The following is a 21,131-nucleotide window of genomic DNA, read 5'->3' on the forward strand; positions in this document are numbered from 1 at the left end:
TTCTCCTTTTTTCTCTCTAGCTTCCATATATGAGAGAAAACCCATAACCCTTGACCATCTGAGTTTGGTTTATTTTGTTTAACAAAAAGTTCTCTAGTTCCATCCATTTTCCTGCAAATGACATAATTCCATTTTTCTTTGTGGCAGAATAAAAGCCCATTGTGAATATATACCACATTTTCTTGATTCATTCATCCATTGCTTTGTAAAGTTCTACATTTCTTAATTCACCTTTCTGTTTTTCTTGTATGGAAGTATTTAATACAAGTGTTCATTTGAGAATTGCTTTGAGTACCAAAGTGCCATGTTTTTCACACTCCAAACTCCTAAGCAGCTCTGTAAAGACAACTTGTTCCTTATTTATGACACTACATATTAGAGTCACTGAAAATATTCAAAATAATGCTTACTTTGGGCAGCATCCATGAACTCCAACCAGAACACATAAATGTCCAATTCAAACAATGAATTTTGATTGATTTTGAAAAATTTGACTTTTTATTTAAAACTGTTTACTATGGGATCTGAAAGTTCTTTAGGGAGATTTTTAATAAACTAAGCTATTTAAATACTTTCTCAGTTTGTCAGAATGATGAATATTTTAAAATTATTACAGTGATTTATCACTCAATATTATAGTACTCTAAATATTTTTCACACTTCAATAACACCTGACATTTTCAAAAAAATGTTTCCATGGACAGGGTAGGTTTCCTCCCATCCTCTGGTACTTGAGAGCCTTCATCTTTCTCTGTTAAAATCAGTGAAACTCTTCGGTTTTACACACACACAAGACATGAACTTTTAAGCCTTTTACATGTCTTTGAAGATATGTAGATGTTTTACTTCTACGTATGAACAACTAGTTTTCCCAGCACCATTTGTTAAAAAGGTTGTCTTTGTTCTAACATGTATTTTTGGCACCTTTGTCAAGGATCAGATGATTTTATCTGTGTAAAATCCAGCACACTTTGCAATTTCTTCTCTCTAGCCAACTTCAATTTTTTAATTATTTTTAGGATTATTTTCATATCCAAATAGTTACTGTGAAATGCTCTCAATTAAGAAACTCGAATATTTTTCAAAAGTATTTGCAGAAGTCTAGAAGAATTAGTTTGCATCATAAAAATGGCAAGGATCAGGTAGTCTTCAATTGAAAATTTGGCTAGTATTAAGACTTATTGGAGTTTAGGCAATTACTTAAATCTCTTAAGATTCAATTTCAAAATCTATACTAAGGATAAAATACCTCTAACCTGTGTACCTCTGCTGAGAATTAAATAAACAGCACTTACAAAGCTTTTCCTATATAATTAATATGCAATAAGTGAGTATTTGTATTTCCATAAGACAGACTAGGAACCAGGTCTCATTCATTAATTCTTTCTATAAATATATCTTCTTTTGTGCTTGCATTCTAAATGCCTCACTTTTCATATGCTGGTTTCTATATCACTCACCAATCTCATTGTTGTATTCCTGGGCTCTCATAGGCTTAAGTTGGGTCCAATGGTCTCTTTGGACTGTTCAGTTGTATCAGTGCCAGGTTTCAGTGGGTCTCATTTGCAAAGATGTGTCTGTGTTTTAACAGGTCTTATGACTGCTGAGGTGTTGGAGGGCCAATGGGTCAGGAGAAGACTGCCATTGAGGGATATTTATTTCACCCATAGACTCATAAGGGAAGGGGCATGCCTCACCAGGGAACACTCAGGAGTCCCCTAGGGTGAGGTGTCCATGCAGAGGAAAGGGGAACTATGACCAAGATCCTTTATGTGGCTTCCATGGGAAGGAACAGATGAAGTGGAGGAAGATGATTTAGGACAAGTTCGAATAATGCCAGCAGGCTCTGGGGAACAAGGGCTGTCCCTTGTTGTCTGGTACCTAGCCCTGGGATGATGAAGGAAATAGTAGCCCAGAGTTTGAGAGCCCACAGAGGGAGGAGGTGGGTTATGGACTATATGGTGTGCTCAGGAAGGGGAATGGACTAGCCTCTGGCTTTATTTTTATTCAAAAATAAAATGTCAAGACAGCCTTTTTAAAAAACTACTATTAAGTGTGCTGGGCTTGGTGGCACATACCTATAATCCCAGCAACTCAGGAGGCTGATGCAAGAGGATGGCAAGTTCAAAGCCATTCTCAGCAACTTAGTGAGGCCCTAAGCAGCTTAGCGAGACCCTGCCTCAAAATATAAAATAAAAAGTGCTGGGAATGTGGCTCAGTGGGTTAAGTACCCTTGGGTTCAATCCCTGATCCCAAAAAAAAAAAAAAAAAAAAAAAAATCTCTATTACATGTGTCAGTGAGAGAAATAGGTCTTCCACATTTTATGTATTACATTCTTGAAGTAACAAAATGACAGGAAAAGAGATAAGTGATAAGTGATTTCTGGACTTTAGAGATGGAGGATGAAGATTGGGGTGGGGAAGAGTTTGTGTGTTTCTATAAAGGGGCAGCTGGAGGTAGATCTTTGGGGGTATGGAGCAGATTTGTATGTTGATTATTATGGTGGTGACATAGTTACAAAATGACATGGTCATATATTCTGCACCAACATCAATTTCCTGATTTTGATAATGTAGTATTGTTACGTAATGTCATCTTTTGGGAAAGCTGGGGGAAGAATACTCGGAGTCTTTCTCTTCTAATATTGCAACTTCTTGTCAATTTATAATCCTTCAAAAATAAAATGTTAAATGAGCGATGTGATAAAATGAGCAAAAAGCTATATAAAAGTGATTTGCTGCTGAAGACTTCAACTTTGAGATTGTTTTATCATTTGTAACATAATAAGAGAAACAGACTTTACAAGGGGACTATATCTTAGGAAAAATATAATTTTTGACACATGAAATTGGAAACATTATTCTTTGCTTATTAATATTTCTAATTCTGAGACATATTAACCACTGGCAGATAAATCCAGTAATCAGTGAATATCATCACAGAAAGATGATTTCCAAAGGAATTATTCTATGTGGAATTTTTGGTAATGTAAGCAGTCATGCAGAGCTGTAGTGTCAGGATAGGGCCAAGTCCAAGGCTCCTGAAATCTAATGGAGACAGTGGGAAGTTTATACAGTATATTGAGTCAAGCAACAGAGAACCATAGAGCTGGCAGAGCATTTAGGGACTTTACAGCCACATTATTTCTAAAGGAGACCCTGAAGAGCAGAGGGATTGGATGACTTTTCTAAGATTCCCTGGGATGGGGACCATGGCCTCTGAGCCACTCTGCTTACCTGACAGCCACATTCCCACTCCTCCAAAACTGCTTTCTTTCTTTAAAAATTGGTATATTATAATTATATATATATATATATTGGTGGGATTCATTATGCCATATTAATACATGCACATAACAAAATTTGATTGATCTCACTCCCTAGTATCTTCTCTTTCCCTGACCCTCTTGCTGTACTTTCCAGGTATTCCTTCTATTATTATTAATATTGTTGTTATTATTAATTAGTGCATCATATTTATATATAGATGCCAGGATTCATTGTGGTATATTAACACATGGACATGGAACAGTTTGGTGAACTTCATTTCCTTATACATACCCAGGTGTTCCTTTCCATCCCCTTCCTCTACCCTGTTTGTCCCCCTTCTATTTTCATCCCCTTTATTTTCCTCTCTAGCACATATGAGAGAAAACATTTGACCCTTGACTTTGAGTCTGGTTTATTTCACTTAGGATGGTGTTCTCCAGTTCCATTCATTTACTAAAAAATGACATAATTTCATTCTTCTTTATGGCTGAGTAAAACCCTATTGTGTATATAAACTGTATTTTCTTTATTCATGCCTCTGTTAATAAGCACCTAGGCTGGATCCATAACTTGGCTATTAAGAATTTTGCTGCCATAAACATTGGTATGCATGTATTGCTGTGCTACACCAATTTTAGGTCTTTTGGATAAATACCAAGAATGGAATATTTGGATCACATGGTGGTTCCATTCCTACTCTTTTAAGGAATCTTCCCATTGCAAGTTACTTTCTTAATAACACTGTGAAACTTCAACCAGGCTTCAACTCATGAAAAGCCTGCCTCGTATGGATCACCACTGTTCCAGAGATGTGCTTGGCAAGGGCTGGACTCTGTTTATTTCTTTTTCATCAGCCCTCAATAGAAATGAACTCCCACTAGCTAAAAACATGAGAGAAAGGACAAAGAAAATATCTTATGAATGAAGGTATCCCAATCTCATATTTTTTTATCATGTCTGTAATTCAAGGCTTTTACAAACCTAATTACTCTAAGAAGAATTTTTATGGAGAAAGGAAAGGGTTTTTTGTTTGTTTGTTTGTTTTGTTTTGTTTTCCTATTTTCTGCTTCTTCAGTCATCATAGCCTTCCTATGATTGAATGCAGAATGTATACGACAAAAAAGTATTCACATCTACATCTGGGAAGCTTTGCTTTAAAAATACTATTTAGGTACATTTTTTATACCAAAGTCAGGTGCAACAGAAAGAAATGTGTGATATTCCTGTGTGAAGTTGAACAGGATGACTCACTAAGCCAGGACACTCTGCTTGTGTGCACTCTGAGACCATCAAGGGACATTGTGTCTGGCAGGCCTTCTGGGGCAAGTGGGAAGGCTAGATCTTTTGACTGCTGAGCATCATTACTGTCAGACATTCCAGAGTGCTTCCAGGACTCCAAAGCTCATATTCTATACTTCTATCCCAGGTATATTTGGTCAAAAAAGAAAATGAGACTTATGAAGTAACTTATAAGGAAAAAAGGAAGTTGTGTGAGCGTGCCTGCCTTTGGCTATTAGAGTGCTTTCCTGAGCTGTGTCTCTAACCTGCTGACATGAGCTGTATCCATATGCTTTTTTGTCCAAAGTGTTCTATGCAAAAAAAGAAAGAAAAGGAAAATCCTGGAACTCTTCTGCTTTTGCAACATGATCTAAATCTCCAGAATATTTATTCTTCAGATGTTCTCTCAGATGATCTTTTAACTAGCATGAAATGAAGATAAGGATGAAAGTTTAAAACTCAATCCCTGCCTGTAATATGCTCATTATTGAAAGGAGACTAAATATATTGAGAAGTATATGGACTTTTCAGTAAATCAAAAATATCAGTAGATTTCCTATATGCCAGACACTGTGTGACATGTACGTCTGGTTACAAGTCACAGTTTATGTTCCTGGGAAGATCAATATTTAATGTGGTATCCTAATTCCAGCTTTGCAGTTGAGTCTGTGGGTTTCAGACAATGGAGATATGTCCATGATCAACTCAGAAGAGAACTGGACAAAACCAAGTAATCCTAGGATTGGGGCTGATGGCAGGTAATTTAGGTTTCTGGCTTTGGTGAACAGAGGATACATGTTTTTATTGTTCAAAAATATTATATTGGGTTAATAATTTCTCTAGATTTATGCAAGAGTGTGTGTAAATTCTGTGAGCCATGATATCAATGCTTTGACTGAAACTGGGATATGATTTGAGCCTTCTTGTGCCACTATGGAGGAAGTCATGTTGTGTGCCCTTAAAATCTTCATATTTAACTCTCTGCAGTGATACACAGCTACAATTCCAGAGATTTGGGAGGGAGACTGAGGCAGAAGGTTCACAATTTGGAGGTCACATCTGGCAATTTAGCAAAACTCTGTCTCAAAAAAAAAAAAAAAAAAAGGCTGGGTATGGGTATGTAACAGTGGTAGAGCATCCCTGGGTTCAATTCCCAGTACTGCCACTGTCAAAATAAAAAATAAATTTAAAAAAAGAAACAAATGAAATTGAAACCTAGAGTACGAGTTGAGTCAGACAATGATGTGCAACAAAGAAGAGTTTTGCTCTTGTGGAGTTTAATACATGCTTTAAGAAACTTAAGGACATCAGAGAGATTAAAAAATTTAAACACTGCCACAACAACTTTTTCACACATTCTAAATTGAAATGTTGGCAAAGCAGGCATACATTTCTTTTGTATTCATATTAGTAATACATAGTGGCCTTCCTGCAGTTTCCGACACTGAAATTCCATCCTCAGGGACCTATGGCTTTTTCATGAAACCAAAAACTTTCCAAGAGAGCTTTGTGGGCCTCCTGGTATCCAACTGGTGCCATATTTGATATCTTGTCTGTTCACCGCTTTCGTTGCTGCAATACAAACCTTCAAACATTGCTTATGATACTGGAACTCCAATTAATTGAATTGGGAAAATTTCTGGGGTATTTTGTTTTGCTTTGTTTTGTGCTGGTGATTAACCCAATACCCAGGGCCCCACACATACTAAACACCTGCTCTACCATTATGCTGCCTCCTTACCCCATATTTTTATAAACTTCAGGAAAACATAAGTTTAGAGGAATGAGAAAACTGAAATGATAGTTTGCCTCTCTACAATTGCTTTTGAAAGACAGATACATATATAAATCCAATTGTTCATCCAGGCTCCTATTTCTTTGACCTTGAAAGTTTTGTGAATATTTCCAATCAATTCCTTCAGAAAATAATCCCAGGTTTTCTTTAGAAGGATTAGAAGTAAAATAATGTAGATGCTTCAAAGTTTTGAAATTTTAACTTCACTAAATATGAATGTGTAAAACAGATCATATTTCAGAGTGGAAACAGAAAGTCTGATTCAGAAAAGAGAGGGGTATTTAGAGGAATTCCGCCCTCCTGAGGTTGGAATACTACAGTAATGGTTAAATATACATGGTGCCATCTATGACACTCACGGTGCCAGGATTCTCATGCACTCATTTAATCCTCACAGATACTGTGTGAGTTGCATGTATTTTGTTATCATGTTACAGATGGGGAAACTGAAGCACATTGAGGTTAAATGACTTGTCCAGGTCACGAAGTTGCTATGGAAGACTGATTTTCCAGGAAAACCTTTTAGCGCTATTTGACTTTTGACACTATGTGCCTGTATTATTTTCATGATCAGACTTTAAAGATTTCAATAGTACAGATATATTTTCTTTTATTATATTTTTCTGTAAAAAATTACTATTAATACTGTTTCCAAATATCACTAAATCATTAAGTTGCAATATCATGCCAAAACTTAATGCAGAATTTAGCTCTAAAATATGCAATATTTAAAATTAGTTATTGTGATATTAGGTATAAACTTTTAGAATGACCCTTTTGCTATCAAGCCCTCTTTAAACAAAGTAAAGTTTATTCTGAAATCTCAGTCTGTTATTTTAATACATATTTAAATGGAATCACCAGGGAGCATAGGCATGACTCTAAACACTACTTGTCTTATTTCTTCTATTTTATTAAACACTACATATGGCAACAGATTTCATATTGACTTCAAGTAAAATTTATTAATATAAGGACAAATATAAAGCAGATTATCTTAACCTCCCTATTCTTTTCTTTCATCCTTCAAGAAGTTTCTGATCAAAACACAGGTCCAACACTCCATCATATAGAGTGTGAAAGCAGTGTGAAGATCACCATATTATCCTACTCCTCAGTATTTATGCCAAAAGAACTAAAATCAGTATACTATAGTGATACAGCCACTTCAATATTTATAGCAGCTCAGTTCACAATAACTAAGTTATGGAATCAACCCAGATTCCCATCAGCAGATGAGTGAAGAAAATGTGATATATATATATATATATATATATATATATATATATATATATGTATGTATGTATAAACAATGGATTTTACTCAGTCATAAGGAATGAAATAATGGCATTTGCCAGTAAGTGGGTGGAAATGGAGGAAATGGAGGAAATCATGCTTAGTAAAGTAGCCAAACTCAGAAAATTAAGAGCCACATGTTTTCTCTCATATGTGGAAGCTGCAGCAAAATAAGGGAGAGTGGTGGAAGGGATCAGATACCATTTTGAGATTTATAAATTTTAAGAAAAATTACATAAAGATATAGGGTAGATCGGTGAAGTAGGAGGAGAATCAGTGGAGGGATAAAAGAAGGAAAAAGGGAAGAAATATAGAATGAATTTAACAATAGCATGTTATATACATATATAAATGTACTGAAAAGAATTTCACTTGTATGTATATTTAGAAAATAACAATCAAAAATAAATAGAGGACTGAAAGAATTCCTTCCAGGTATTTTGTCAAATAAAGTCAAATACTATGTATAATTATAACTCTCTAAAAAAAAAAAAAGTTTCTTATCTGCCTATTCAAAAGCCTAGAAATAAATATATTTGTACATATATATATGTACTTACATGTATACATATATATATATACTTTCTATAATTTTTTCTGTGAAAAATATTGAAAAAAGATATATATAATATTATATGTGTATATCATATATATATATATATCATATATATATAAGATAGAGTTCTGTTTAAATCACCAAACTCTGGATTACAATTCAGAAAAATGATTCATGGAGAATCCTCTTTTTGAAATGTTAGTAAAAATTCAAAGTATTCTTTCTGACCAACATTATCTTATAGATCAATGTTTTCTATTTATGTCACTTACATATATAATATACATGGGGCATTACATGACTTAATGTGATCCAATGTATATGATAAAATACACATTTAAATAATTAAATGTACTTTATAATGCATCTTCATTTTTTAAATAGTATGTACACAATTTTAAGAAGAGCTGAGTTTTATTGCCTTTACATGAACATATTTTCAGGGGAAGGTAAGCATTGGGTCTGATGAGAAGAAAAACAGTTTACAAATGGACATTAGAGTCCACTCAAGTACAGGGGCCAACGCCTATAATCCCAGTGACTCCAGTGCTGAGGAGGGAGGATTGCAAGTTTGAGGGCAACCTCAGAAATTTAGCAAGACTCTCAGAAATTAAATGTCTCAAAATAAAAAAATAAAAAGGACTGGGGATGTGTCTCAGTAATAAAGTGCCCCTGGGTTCAAAACCTACTACCAAAAAAAAAAAAAGAAAGACAGAAAACAAATGGACCTTGCCTACTGTAGACCTATACATATACACGTTATGAAATTAATTTTTTGTTCTATTATCTCAAATGTTCTATACATGTTTTAACCCTAGAAATAATTCCTATTATGTGTCAATTTTTAGAATTTATGCTAATAAGTAATAGTGGATGTGTTAGGAAAGTAACTTAACGTTTTATTTTATTTCTAGTCACCTCATTTTGAGATTTATAAATTTTAAGAAAAAAGTACATGAAACTCTATAATTTGCTTTGTGTGAACATTCTGTACATGAATGCCATCAATTTTAGCCTGCAGTGACTAGTCAAACTCATCCAAGAAAAGCAATAGTATGCACTTATATGGCAGAAATTCATTGGTTAACTATAGAATGTAAAGAATTGGTCTTTATGCAACTAAAATAAGAATACCTTTCAAAATGGACCTTTGGAATTTGATTATTTATACAAGTATTTGAAGACAATAAGATTTTAAAATCTGACCATAATATAGAATACTGCTGTGGTGTGGGTAAGTTCCTCAAAAGGTCCATGTGTTAAAAACTTGGTCCCAGGATGGTGCTATTGAGAAGCACCATGGACCTTCATGAGGAGAGACATTTTGAAAATTCCTTAGGACATGCTCTTGCAGGGGTTGGTAGAATTCCAGGTCCTTCATCTTCACCTCCTTTTGTTTCCTGGCCCTGAGGTGAACAGCTTTGCTCCACCATGAGCTCCCATGATTGCCATTGAGCAACCCTGCCAGAAGCCAAAAAGCAATGGATACACCTAATCATGTACTGGAACTTCCAAAATTGTTAGTCAAAACAATGCTTTTTTTTTTTTTTTGTAAGTCAATTACCTCTGACATTTTGTTAATCTTATTAGAAACCAACAAATGCCATAATTTGTTTCCTTTATTGTTGGGTGGTTAAACATCTTTGGCATAAAATATACTAAAGGCATAGATGTATAAAGTGTCCTTTGAGATAATGACATTACTGCCAAAGTCCATTTCAGTCTGAGTCCAGGCACAGTTTGGTATTAATTTAGCTGAGAAAGTTGAACTTTCTGTAAGTTCACGGCCCACAAATGAAGGAGGCAGGAGGCAGGGAACAAACCTTGGATCGGCAAGCTTTCCTTTATTCCACAGCAAAGTCAATCGATCAGGCACAGGAGGGCCCATTTTCTGGGTGTGAAGATGGCCCCTGGGTTACATAAGGAGTCTGGGTTTTACAGTTTCATTGGAAACTGTGGACGTGCAGTTTGGACAGTCAGGGTCTAATTGCGCAGATTAAAATTTTAACTCTGGAAAGTAGTTGTAAAAAGTCTGAAACTCATTGTCACTGGGAAAAACTCAACTCAGTGTTCACTGCTTATCTTCCTTCCTCTGGGACCCATTGGTACCTAGAGCTTTACTGTTTGCTTTTCTCCTTCCAAGACTCATTTGCAATGGGGAAGGGTGAAAGTCCAGGGCCCAGCATTTCTGTATTTGTCTCCTTCCTTTAAGATCCACTGGGGTTGAAAAGGAGTAAATGTTTGCTTTTGGTGGAGATGCTACGGATGAGTTTGCTTTTCCCCTCAGGGCCCATTTTTATTGGGAAAAGATGTATTGGGACAGGTTTAATGTTTGGCTAATTTCCCCTCCCTCCTCCAGAGCAGCACTGTGCCTCCATTTTTCTTGAGGAGAGGTCTTGCAGGAATATTATTTTCCATAACCCTTCACTTTCACTTACCCCTGCTTGTGGCCAATCTGAAGAGCAGGATGGATTTCCACCCCAAACATCAACCGGATATCAATACTGATGATTCTATCCACAAACCAAGAGTGTATGAAAAGTTTATTGCTTCTATAATGAGGCTTTCTGCGGGGAGCAAGAAAATTTTTCCTAAGTGGCTCCAAGCCTGGCTGGAGAGAACAGGGCAAAGCAATTGGCTTGGGGTGTTTACGATGCTTAGGGCTGGAGCTCTGGCAGAAGTTTCCTACATGTGGTTCAAATGTCCCATGCACTAAAGGAGAGAGCACCAGGTTTGCTTATGAGTTTTGCCCAGGTATGGGGCACAGGAGACAAAGGAAAACAATGGAGTCTGATTCTTCATTATAAAACTCTCTCATGTTTTGTGCATGATTGCAATGGGCCAGGTTCCACTTAAGTGATTCCAAACTTGTTTTGAGTGAGCTCTAGGAGGCTCTATGAGGCTCTAGGAGGCCTGATGCCTGAGACTGGTAAAAGAGGTGACAACTCCATTGAACATTTGTGTAATCATAAATTTACATAGGGTAATGTTGTTTGATTCATTCTGTTATTTTTTTTCTTCCCCCCACCCCTCCCACCCCTCTTTTCTCTCTATACAGTCCTTTCTTCCTCCATTCTTGCTACCCTCCTTACCCTAACCCTAAACCTAACCCTAACCCTAATGCTAATTCCTCCTACCCCCCCATTATATGTCATCATCCGCTTATCAGCGAGATCATTCGTCCTTTGGTTTTTTGAGATTGGCTTATCTCACTTAGCATGATATTCTCCAATTTCATCCATTTGCCTGCAAATGACATAATTTTATCATTCTTTATGGCGGAGTAATATTCCATTGTATATATATGCCACAGTTTCTTTATCCATTCATCAATTGAAGGGCATCTAGGTTGGTTCCACAATCTGGCTATTGTGAATTGAGCAGCTATGAACATTGATGTGGCTGTATCTCTGTAGTATGCTGATTTTAAGTCCTTTGGGTATGGGGTCAAGGAGTGGGATAGCTGGATCAAATGGTGGTTCCATTCCAAGTTTTCAGAGGAATCTCCATGCTGCTTTCCAGAGTGGCTGCACTAATTTGCAACCCCACCAGCAATGTATGAGTGTACCTTTTTCCCTACATCCTCGCCAACACTTATTGTTGCTTGTGTTCTTGATAATCGCCATTCTAATTGGGGTGAGATGGAATCTTACGGTAGTTTTGATTTGCATTTCTCTTATTACTAGAGATGTTGAACATTTTTTTCATATATCTATTGATGCTTGTACATCTTCTTCTGTGAAGTGTCTGTTCATTTCCTTAGCTCATTTGTCGATTGGGTTATTTGCATTCTTGGTGTAGAGTTTTTTGAGTTGTTTATAGATTCTGGAGATTAGTGCCCTATCTGAAGTATGATTGGCAAAGATTTTCTCCCACTCTGTAGGCTCTCTCTTCACATTACTGATAGTTTCCTTTGCTGAGAGAAAGCTTTTATGGTCTCAGAGTTTTCAGTGCATAGTTGTTTGTTCCTATAGCTTTGGGACAGTGGCCACACAGTTCATCACAGCAAGAATTGTGGCAGAGGATAACAATCCACCTCATGGCAACTGGGAAGCAAGGGGAGAGAAAGGAAAGGGTTCAAGAGCAAGTCCCTAGTGACCTAACATCCTCCAACTAAGCCTCACTTCTTAAAATTTTCAATACCTACAAGTAGTTACACAGAATGGGGACCAGGTCTTTGACACATGGGCTTTTGGAGAACTCTCATCTAACACCATCTCTATCCCAATGGAGGAAACCTTAAAGAGGGAATTGTGCCATTGACTAGATCATTCTCAATGAACTCAGAGTCTTTAAAAATATGCAGATAGATCTGTTTTTTTACCATGGTATCTATGTCTAAAATGCCTGAAGTTTGGCCAACTTTATTGACCCTTTATCAGGGATGCTTTGATTAAGGAATGAAAACCAGCAGTTCTCCACTGAGCTCCATCACATACAACAGAGATGATGCCATCTGCAAAGAATGCAGACTCCAGCTACGACTCATTCTGTTCAGTCTGCTCATTCTGTTCATCTCAAGGGATGAACTCTTCAGGTATCAAAAAGTCTGGGAGAGGGGTGATCCCTCTCCAGCATTGTGGCACTAACAAGGAACTGAGCACAAGAGAGGTCACTACCTCTTATAGGTGTAACACTCCCAGAGCCCCCCCACCCCTTTTTAATACTGGGGATTAAACCTAGGGTCTCACTCATGCACTCATGCCTGGCAAGTATTCCACCACTGAGCTATGCCCCAGCCTTCCTTTAGTCTCACAAAGTACTATAAGTACTTGATGATGTGGTTACTGATTTTTTTTTTTTCCCCTTTGTAAAATGCTCAAAAGTATAACTGGACATATTCAATGTCTATGTTCCTGGTTTCCAAAAACTATTTGACATCTTCAATTTTCTAAAGATTAATATGGACAGGCATTTTAGGGTGAAGGGATGAATAATAGATGTTCTCTAACTCTGAAAAAATCCAGTTGTGTTTGTTGCTAATGTGTGTACATTGGAAGGGGGCAGGAGAGGATGCAGGTTGGAGTCTTATCATAACTAAAACGAACAATGTTAAGGTCAAAAACAAGATATAAACAAAGCACCATGGGAATACAAAAAAAAAAAAATGAGGCACTGGGTTAAATTCTCAGCACTGCATAAAAATAAAGGTCCATCAACAACTTAAAAAAAATTTTTTTTAATTCTTATTTGGGGTAGGAAAAACAGTTAATGCAGTACTTGTTGCCTCACTTAAAGACCTTTCCAACTTCTCTGAGGAATTTTTGCTTTATTGTAATGACAGTGGGGAAACATTGGAGGCTCTGTGTGTGTGTGTGTGTGCGTGTGTGTGTGTGAATGAAGATTTTAAATTTTCTTGGTTACGGTTTCATTTTTTGTCCCTTCTCAAATGCAGAACTTGACTAAAGAGGATAAACAGTTCAAGGGTTCTTAAAATATGCTCCCAAATTGCTTTCCATAAAGTATAAACTGTTTGTTCTCTCTCCTCTGTTGGGACAATGATATCTATAAAGATCTGAACTATGAAAGCTTTTCACACAGCGGACACTTGTAAGATTTCTCTCCTGAATGCATATTCTGGTGCTCAATAAGTTACTGCTTCTTAGCAACATATTTTCCACTCTGAGAATATTGGCGAGGTGACCTGGGCTGTTTTTCTTATGTGGGAGGGAGTGTCTAAAGTTGAGAAGTTCCTCCAGGTTGGTGTTCTGGGGTTTCTCTCCCTAGGAAGGGGTTCTATGATATAAAAGCATTGCTAAGTCTGGGAAGGTTTCCCCACTGATTCCCTGAATAGTTTTATGCTTTTTTTTTTTTTTTTTGTAAAATAGGATCATGGAAAACATTCCCCACTAAGGCAACAATGCATAGTCCTCAGTTGGTTCTGCTTTGAAGAATCTTCATTCTCTTTCTTGATCTCAAAACTTGTTTTCTGTCACTCTAAAAACAAGTAATAGAATATTCTACAGGTAGCTGTCCTGCTGTAACCCCCTATCACTTCCTTCAGATTACGGTTTGCGTCTTCTTTCTTTGTCCCTTCCTCTTCTGATCTCTGAACCTGGAGCACGGGCGTGGTGCAAGTTCACAGCAGATATGCTCCTGATACCAAGCCTGCAACTACGTGGAGCAGCGAGCTAGCTTGTCTGCACTGGGCTCTTTGCAGCTCTTGCTGAACTTTGCAAGGGCTGTCACGCCCTCCACAGGGCAGAGCAGGAGACCCGCCCTGTAGAAAGGCTCAGCCCAGCATCCCAGGCAAGTTTAAAGCCGGGTGTGAAGTCAGCAGCCAGGGGCGAAAGTAGGACCCCATTGCTCCTCTAGGGCTCCCAGCTGCTCCAAGCGGGACACAGGACCTTGGACCCTGGCCGCGACCCATAAGCCCCTGCGCCACTGCGCAGCGGCTCCAGGACGCCCACCACACGTGCATGGGAGTCCGGGCCCCAGTTCGGTTGTATCTCTTAGCAAAAGTATGGGCTGGGCCGTGGCAACTGGGTGAGGAGAGTCACAGGTCAGGGACTGAGAGATTCTTTGGTTCCACAAGACCCCAGAATGTGACGGCAGTTGCTGCTCTAATGGTGTACAACACAAGGCTCAGGAAGGAGGTTTCTTGCATTAGCAGCTCACAAATGATTTACCGCGATCAGATAGTCCAGATAGTCCAGAGAAGAGGTTTCCGTTGAAGGATTCTGGGAGAAAGAGCAGGAGCGCACGCTCTATGGTATCTGGGACCCTTGTTGGAGAGAGCCCCACAAGGTAGGCCTGGTTTAAGTAACAGCATGTATGTGCTTAAGCAAAATTTGTAAATGAGTTAGCGGTTACCTGGAAACCCAAAGGCCTAAGAGATCTTACTGCTTTTTCACAGTGTCAGCAATGGAGAGGCCCTTGGTTTACCAAATCATTTTCAGGAATTTAACCAAGGAGATGTGGTCTGGTGCTGTGTGTGAAGCTAGGGCTCACCCTTTTTTTATGAGCTCCTTTTTGAGTATCCCTATGTCCTAAGTGAATGTATCAAATGAATCCCTGTGAGGAAGAGGTCATCATGGTGATGTAATAGCAGTGATCTTTGAGAAACCTGGATGAAATTAAGGTCTTGCCCAGCAAAGCTATGTGTGATCCTAAAGCAGCTGAGGGACCCCAAGATGAACTGGTTAAGTAAGGTATGTTGTTTCCCAGTAAATATAAGGGAAAAAGGTAGCTGAGAGGCTGTTGGAATAGGTTGGAGCAGAAAAATAGTCATTGATTGATGGGGGAGTAATTTTCCTAATGTTGTGTATAAGGGACTTAATAGGTAGAACCATAGCATTGAGACTCCATTAGCCTTTCCAAGTTTACTACATTTATAATATGTCATGTATAATCAAACACCAGGATTAGATTGATTTCGTCAGAAGAATTTATGGTAACATCAAATATTGCTGCTTCATCCTGTGCTTCCCCTTCCTCTCTCATCTGTTCTGATAGTCCAGCTTTACCATTCCTTGCCTGGATTGTCTAATTCAGGAGAAGTCAGCAGCCAACATTAAGCAGCAATTCTGGAGCCTCAGAGCGGAGGGGAGGTACAGAGGTAAGGCAGGGAATTCTCCTGGTGGTAAAAGGTTCAGTAGTGTCCAGGAAAGGAGCAAGGACTGGAACAGGATGGCAGTCTGTGGCCCTGCCAAGGCTGTGTGTAGGGATGGACCCACTGAAACTGACCACAGCAATTGCATGTTGCTGGGTTCAGAGTGAACATGGCCTGACTCATATGGACGGTGGGAAAGAATGAATGGGGATCATCTTCTTCCACCAGGCCTAGGAAAACCAGGATCTAACATGAGAGGAATCACAGCACATAAAACAAAATGTTGTCACATTTCCTGTACTTCTCAGTATAAGAAATCAACATCTGTTATACAACCTGTAAGAATTTAAATTATGAGTTCAAGCATTTATTTCTACACTATCTGTTTGTGCTTCCAGTTTCTCACCTCTGTCAATTTCCTTTGCTCCATCTCGGTCATCCCTGTCATTGTCACAACTTCTGAATTGTGATCGCCAGATTTGGAACCATTTCTAAAATCTCCTTTTTAAATATTCAAATTTTCAACTATATATTCTTTCCTTCCTGTACTGGGTCTTTAGATCCCTGTCCCAAACTAGTCCACCTGTTGGGAAGCTGAATTTACTACTTCTGACTCTTTTTCAGTTGCTCTTGTTTTCCCCGTTCTTCTTTCAGATTAGACTTCATCATGCAAAGGGAAATCTCTTTCTGGAATGTGCCATCAATTTCTGATCTTTTCTCCCTCAGAGATTTTCCCCCCAAAACTAACCCTACCTGACACAAAGGTAAACCTTTCTGTGTTTGAGCAGGACAGGAGGAGCCTGAATAGCCTCACTTTAGATTTCTTATTACTGACCCCAAATGGACATTTGATTTCACTGTGGGATCCACTGAGCTTTCTGACTATTCTACTTCCCAAGTAGATGAGACAGCTGTGTGCTTCATCTCCTCATATGTCTGCCAATTAGCCTCCCATTCATTCTCTGCTGATGACTCTACTTCATAATTAAGAAAAGAGAAGCATTGGAAAGCATTCCCTCTTCTCATCACATTTTTTTTTATTCTTACCAGAAGCAGACCTCACCTCTTCTTCCCCTCTTTAAGGATGAAATTCCCTCCTCCAGCCAACACCAGCCCCTCCAGATCTGCTCTGGGCTTCCTGTTCTCTTGCCCACTCAACAGCATCACTTCTTCAATTCCTTCTTCTCCGCTGGCAACTCAGTTACTTCCATGTAAACCAGATCATTTCCATCATGACAAATTTGTGCTAGGGTTTCCCACTTTTAAAAATAAGCTCTTCTGGGCTGGGGGTATAGCTCAGTTGGTAGAGTGCTTGCTTTGCAAGCACAAGACCCTGGGTTCAATCCCCAGCACCGCAAAGGAAAAAAAAAAAAAAATAAGCTCTTCTAAACCTTTTGTTGCTGTCCAAATTTTACGTCTTCCTCTCAATTACATTTTTGCAAAATAACTGTGCTTGCTTTCTCAACTTTCTCAAGCCCTCTCGGTTCCTCAACTTGCTGATACCCAGCTTATGTCTCAGCTTGTCCATGAAAGACAAAGTCAACAATGACCTGACAAATGCCAAGAACAAGGAACACATTTCTACCTCTTCTTAACCCATCAACAGTGTGCAACCAGTTAAACACTCCTACCTTAACATTCATCTACCTGTGATGCTGTGAAAATAGAGGCCAAACTGGTGAAACTCATTTGGAGCTTGATACAATGAGGGAGTAAATCACATAAGTCACAAGCATTTGCATTTGATAGAGACTCAAGGACAGTCAGAGCTTCACCGTGGAGTGAAGGGAAGGCTTTGCTGAACCTTGATGGAGGCTTCTGGGCTGGGGAAGTTGCAGATGGCCAACCAGAGCCATAGGCCTTTGGTTAGGCATACATATTTGTCCTAATTGGTACTATGTTGGAAGTAGGGGGAAAAATGTAGGGAAATTGAAGTACTGGCTCTTTGAAGCCAACTGTAACAGAAGTGACCACTTGCCCCTTTGGGTTGTTGTTCCACTTGCCCCTGGAGTTGGAAGTTGTACAAGTCTGATCTACAGCAGGCTGCTTCCCAAGGTTGAGTATCTTGAGAGGTTGACTAGGCAGGTGGCTTGCAGAAGACGTGTTTGGGGAACCCTAAGATGGTGGCTGGCTTTGAGCCAAGAGGTGGTGCATAGTTAGTGTTAACACGGTGTGATCTACTTTTGCCTGATTAGTTAATGTCTCCTTTGTGCTAGTGGTCAACAGATATTCCTCATTCTTTCTTGATTGGTATCGAGGGTCGTACCTCGATTGTGCTAATCCTAAGCTGATTGGCTGCCTTAGGTATATAAGACACACCTATAGGAAGCACCAGGGATAACCGGATAAGCTCCTATAAGCAGTACCTCTGATAGATCGCAGAAGGCAGATGGCAGATCACAGATCACAGATCGCAGTACGCAGGATGCACCATAGACACACCTTTAGCATGCACTTCTAGCACGCACCTTTAGGACACAGGATGTAGGATGCACCTTTGAGAAAGCAGCAGGACTCTAAGAAGATATAAATCTCTGAAAGTGTAGTCTCTTTCTCTTAAGCAAAATCTGTCTTTCTCTCTTATGCAAAGTCTCTCTCTCCTCTCAAAACCTTTCTTCCTCTATAAGCTAGGGAACAAGTGAACAAGCAAGAAAGCAGCGCACTAAAGAGAAAGATAATAGAAGTAGTTCATTTCCAGTCCACCTCCGATAAATACCTGCGCAATTGTTGCTGCAGGCAGTAACAACATCCAATCGACCGCTGCCGCGGGCGGCGACAGTGACTGCAGGCTGTGTGTGAGAGTTATGTATTAATACGTGGTCTGGTCATTGTTTGTCTGTGTGTTCATTTTCTCAATATTTTCATGATTCTCTATTCCTCTGCTTTCCTTCTACCTTAACATTCATTCAGCTACTCTGCCACGTGTCTGCCGGGCCCTTCTTTTTCTGAATGCTGAAATATCTCATTGGTGAGTCTTGACTCTTGTGCTTCCTTCTTTTGCCTCCAAATGCACATTTACTTGATCTTCAAGAAGCCCACAGCTTCTAGTAGAGTTTAATACTTTGGTGCCTCAAAATCCTGTATATGTAGACAATGCCCGGTTTTACTTCCCCAGCTCCAGTCTTACCCTAGAGCTCTAGAGCCACATATGCACCTACCCTGGTCATCTATCCATCAGACAATTGTTAAACCTGCACTCCAAACACTTCTTTCAGTTTCTAACTCTGAGGGAACCCATGACCTTTGGAGTTTTCAATAGTTATAAAACAGTGATTTTTGGAAGCAACCTGGAAGTTGCAAGGGAATTCCCCATGCCTTGCACAGTTCCCAGAAAGGCCAGTGAGCCTTGACAATCCCAATCTGCTTCCATTGTGCAACTGCTGTTGCTGTTCATAGTCCAGCCTGCTTCTGGGGCCACATTTCTCATATAGCTGTGCAGGTAGGGAAAGAGGTGAAAGGTCACTCAGGACTAGACTAGAACTAGGAAGGGAGAAAAAAGATGCTTTCACATCAAGAAAATCCTATTTTTATTGTGTATCTTTAAATAGTTACATATGTGAAAATGCTTATTTTAATCAAAATTGAAGTAATGCCCTTTTTGAGGGAATCTGATTTAAATATAGACTCAGTCTATTCTAAAAATATTTAATCTATAAAAATAAGTCTCTTGAATGAGATCACCTCTAAGTAATGGCGGTTTCTGAATATGGGAGAGAAATGGGCACAAAACTCTAGAACAGACTGATTCCCCACTCAGGGGTCCCTTTTCCCTACTCCGATTTTGTCTATATTTAAGTCGGTAACTGAAAACCCAGTTCAAATTTTCACACCCCCTGAAAATCTTTCTAAATCTTTTATGTCATCATGTATCTCTCCTGAATTGTACCCCATGTCACCTGGTTTGTATCTCCAGTACTTACAAGATACACACGTTTATGTCATTTGGCTTAATTGGACTGGCATTCAGGATTGGTGAGTTGTCTTATTCATCTTTGGAACTGATCTGTGCTCCAGGTAAAAACATTATGTAGAATATATTCCTTTGAGTAGAAAAACAACTAGTCCTTGCTAATCTAAAATTCAATTTCATAAGCTTACAATTACTAGATGAGTTAGGCACATAAAACTCTTTATATGTAAAAATTTCACAAGTACATTTATGGAATCAGTCTCCTCCCAGCTATCCTTCACTCATAATAGTAGAGTAGATCCTTGATATGAGGTCAAGTATTTGATTAGTTCTTTTCAATAGTGGGATGATGCCAAATCCAGCAATCAAAGCAACTGAAATGCAAACTGATTGCAAAGGAAATAGTCCCTTCAGGAGAAGGATTAGACCTCTCGATGAAGGAGGGGCTGAGGCAAGGGAGGAGGAGAAGCAATGATGCGGCAGTGGCAGCCCTGCACAGGCAGCCTCCTGGGAGAGGAGTGGACAGTGGTGGTCATTCTACCCACAGCAGACAGTGGGAACAGCCAGGGCTGGGATGGGGTGCATGGTTCACCATTCATGAAATGCAGATCCATAGGTTTTGATTTTCCAGGACAGTCCTTTGCAATTTCAGCTGGGTGTTTATTATCAGAGGGACCCAGAGTGTGTTGGTCTTGAACTTGCCTGTGGAAGGTAATATCCCCAAAGGGTAATGTTGTAAAACAAACATGAGCCTCAATATTTTTAACACAGAAACTCAACATAGATACCAGAATTTTCAAAATCTAAGCTATTATGAATGCAGTAAAGTTAGGGAAAAGACAGAAGCTATGCTGACTGAAAAAGGCACCAGTTTTCTCGCATGCATGTGTTCATTCAGGTGGCCCTTACTTCCTGCCCCTGTGGTTTATTGACAAGTGCCATTGGTACCACCTCACATCTGCTACTTTTCAAGATATAATTTTCTAAAATTAAACTCATGACTTTCCTGCAAATGTAAAATGAGCATATGCCATTGATATAACTCTTTAATAAGAGAATCACAGTTTGTTTCTTAATAGGGTTAAATTGGACTATTTCGTGACATCACCTCCCTGTATACCAAAGGTTTATGAATGCTGTGCTGATTTTCCTCCCAAGGCATTTGGCTAATGCAGTGAGCTTCCTGGCTTCCTCTCACTGCTATGATTCTGCAACCTTTGTCTTTAGTGGACAAGGTGGTTTTCTGGGTTGGACTTGCTCTTACACAGCAGCTTCACCATCGGGACAGCTGGAGGTGAGAGAGGCTGTGGCATTCCTTAAGGCACTTGACAGTGTGCTTGAAGTAATTACTGCAGCCCTCACAGACACCTTAACGTGTGTCCTGTTAACATGCTAAGGAAATGCAGGACCATAGATGAAAATGTTCTGGGTGAGTTTTAGGGCCCCAGGACAGAGAGGGAAAGGGTAAAAGGAG

The sequence above is a fragment of the Sciurus vulgaris genome (genome assembly GCF_902686455.1).
Source record: "Sciurus vulgaris genome assembly, chromosome: 13".
Classification (NCBI taxonomy): domain Eukaryota; kingdom Metazoa; phylum Chordata; class Mammalia; order Rodentia; family Sciuridae; genus Sciurus; species Sciurus vulgaris.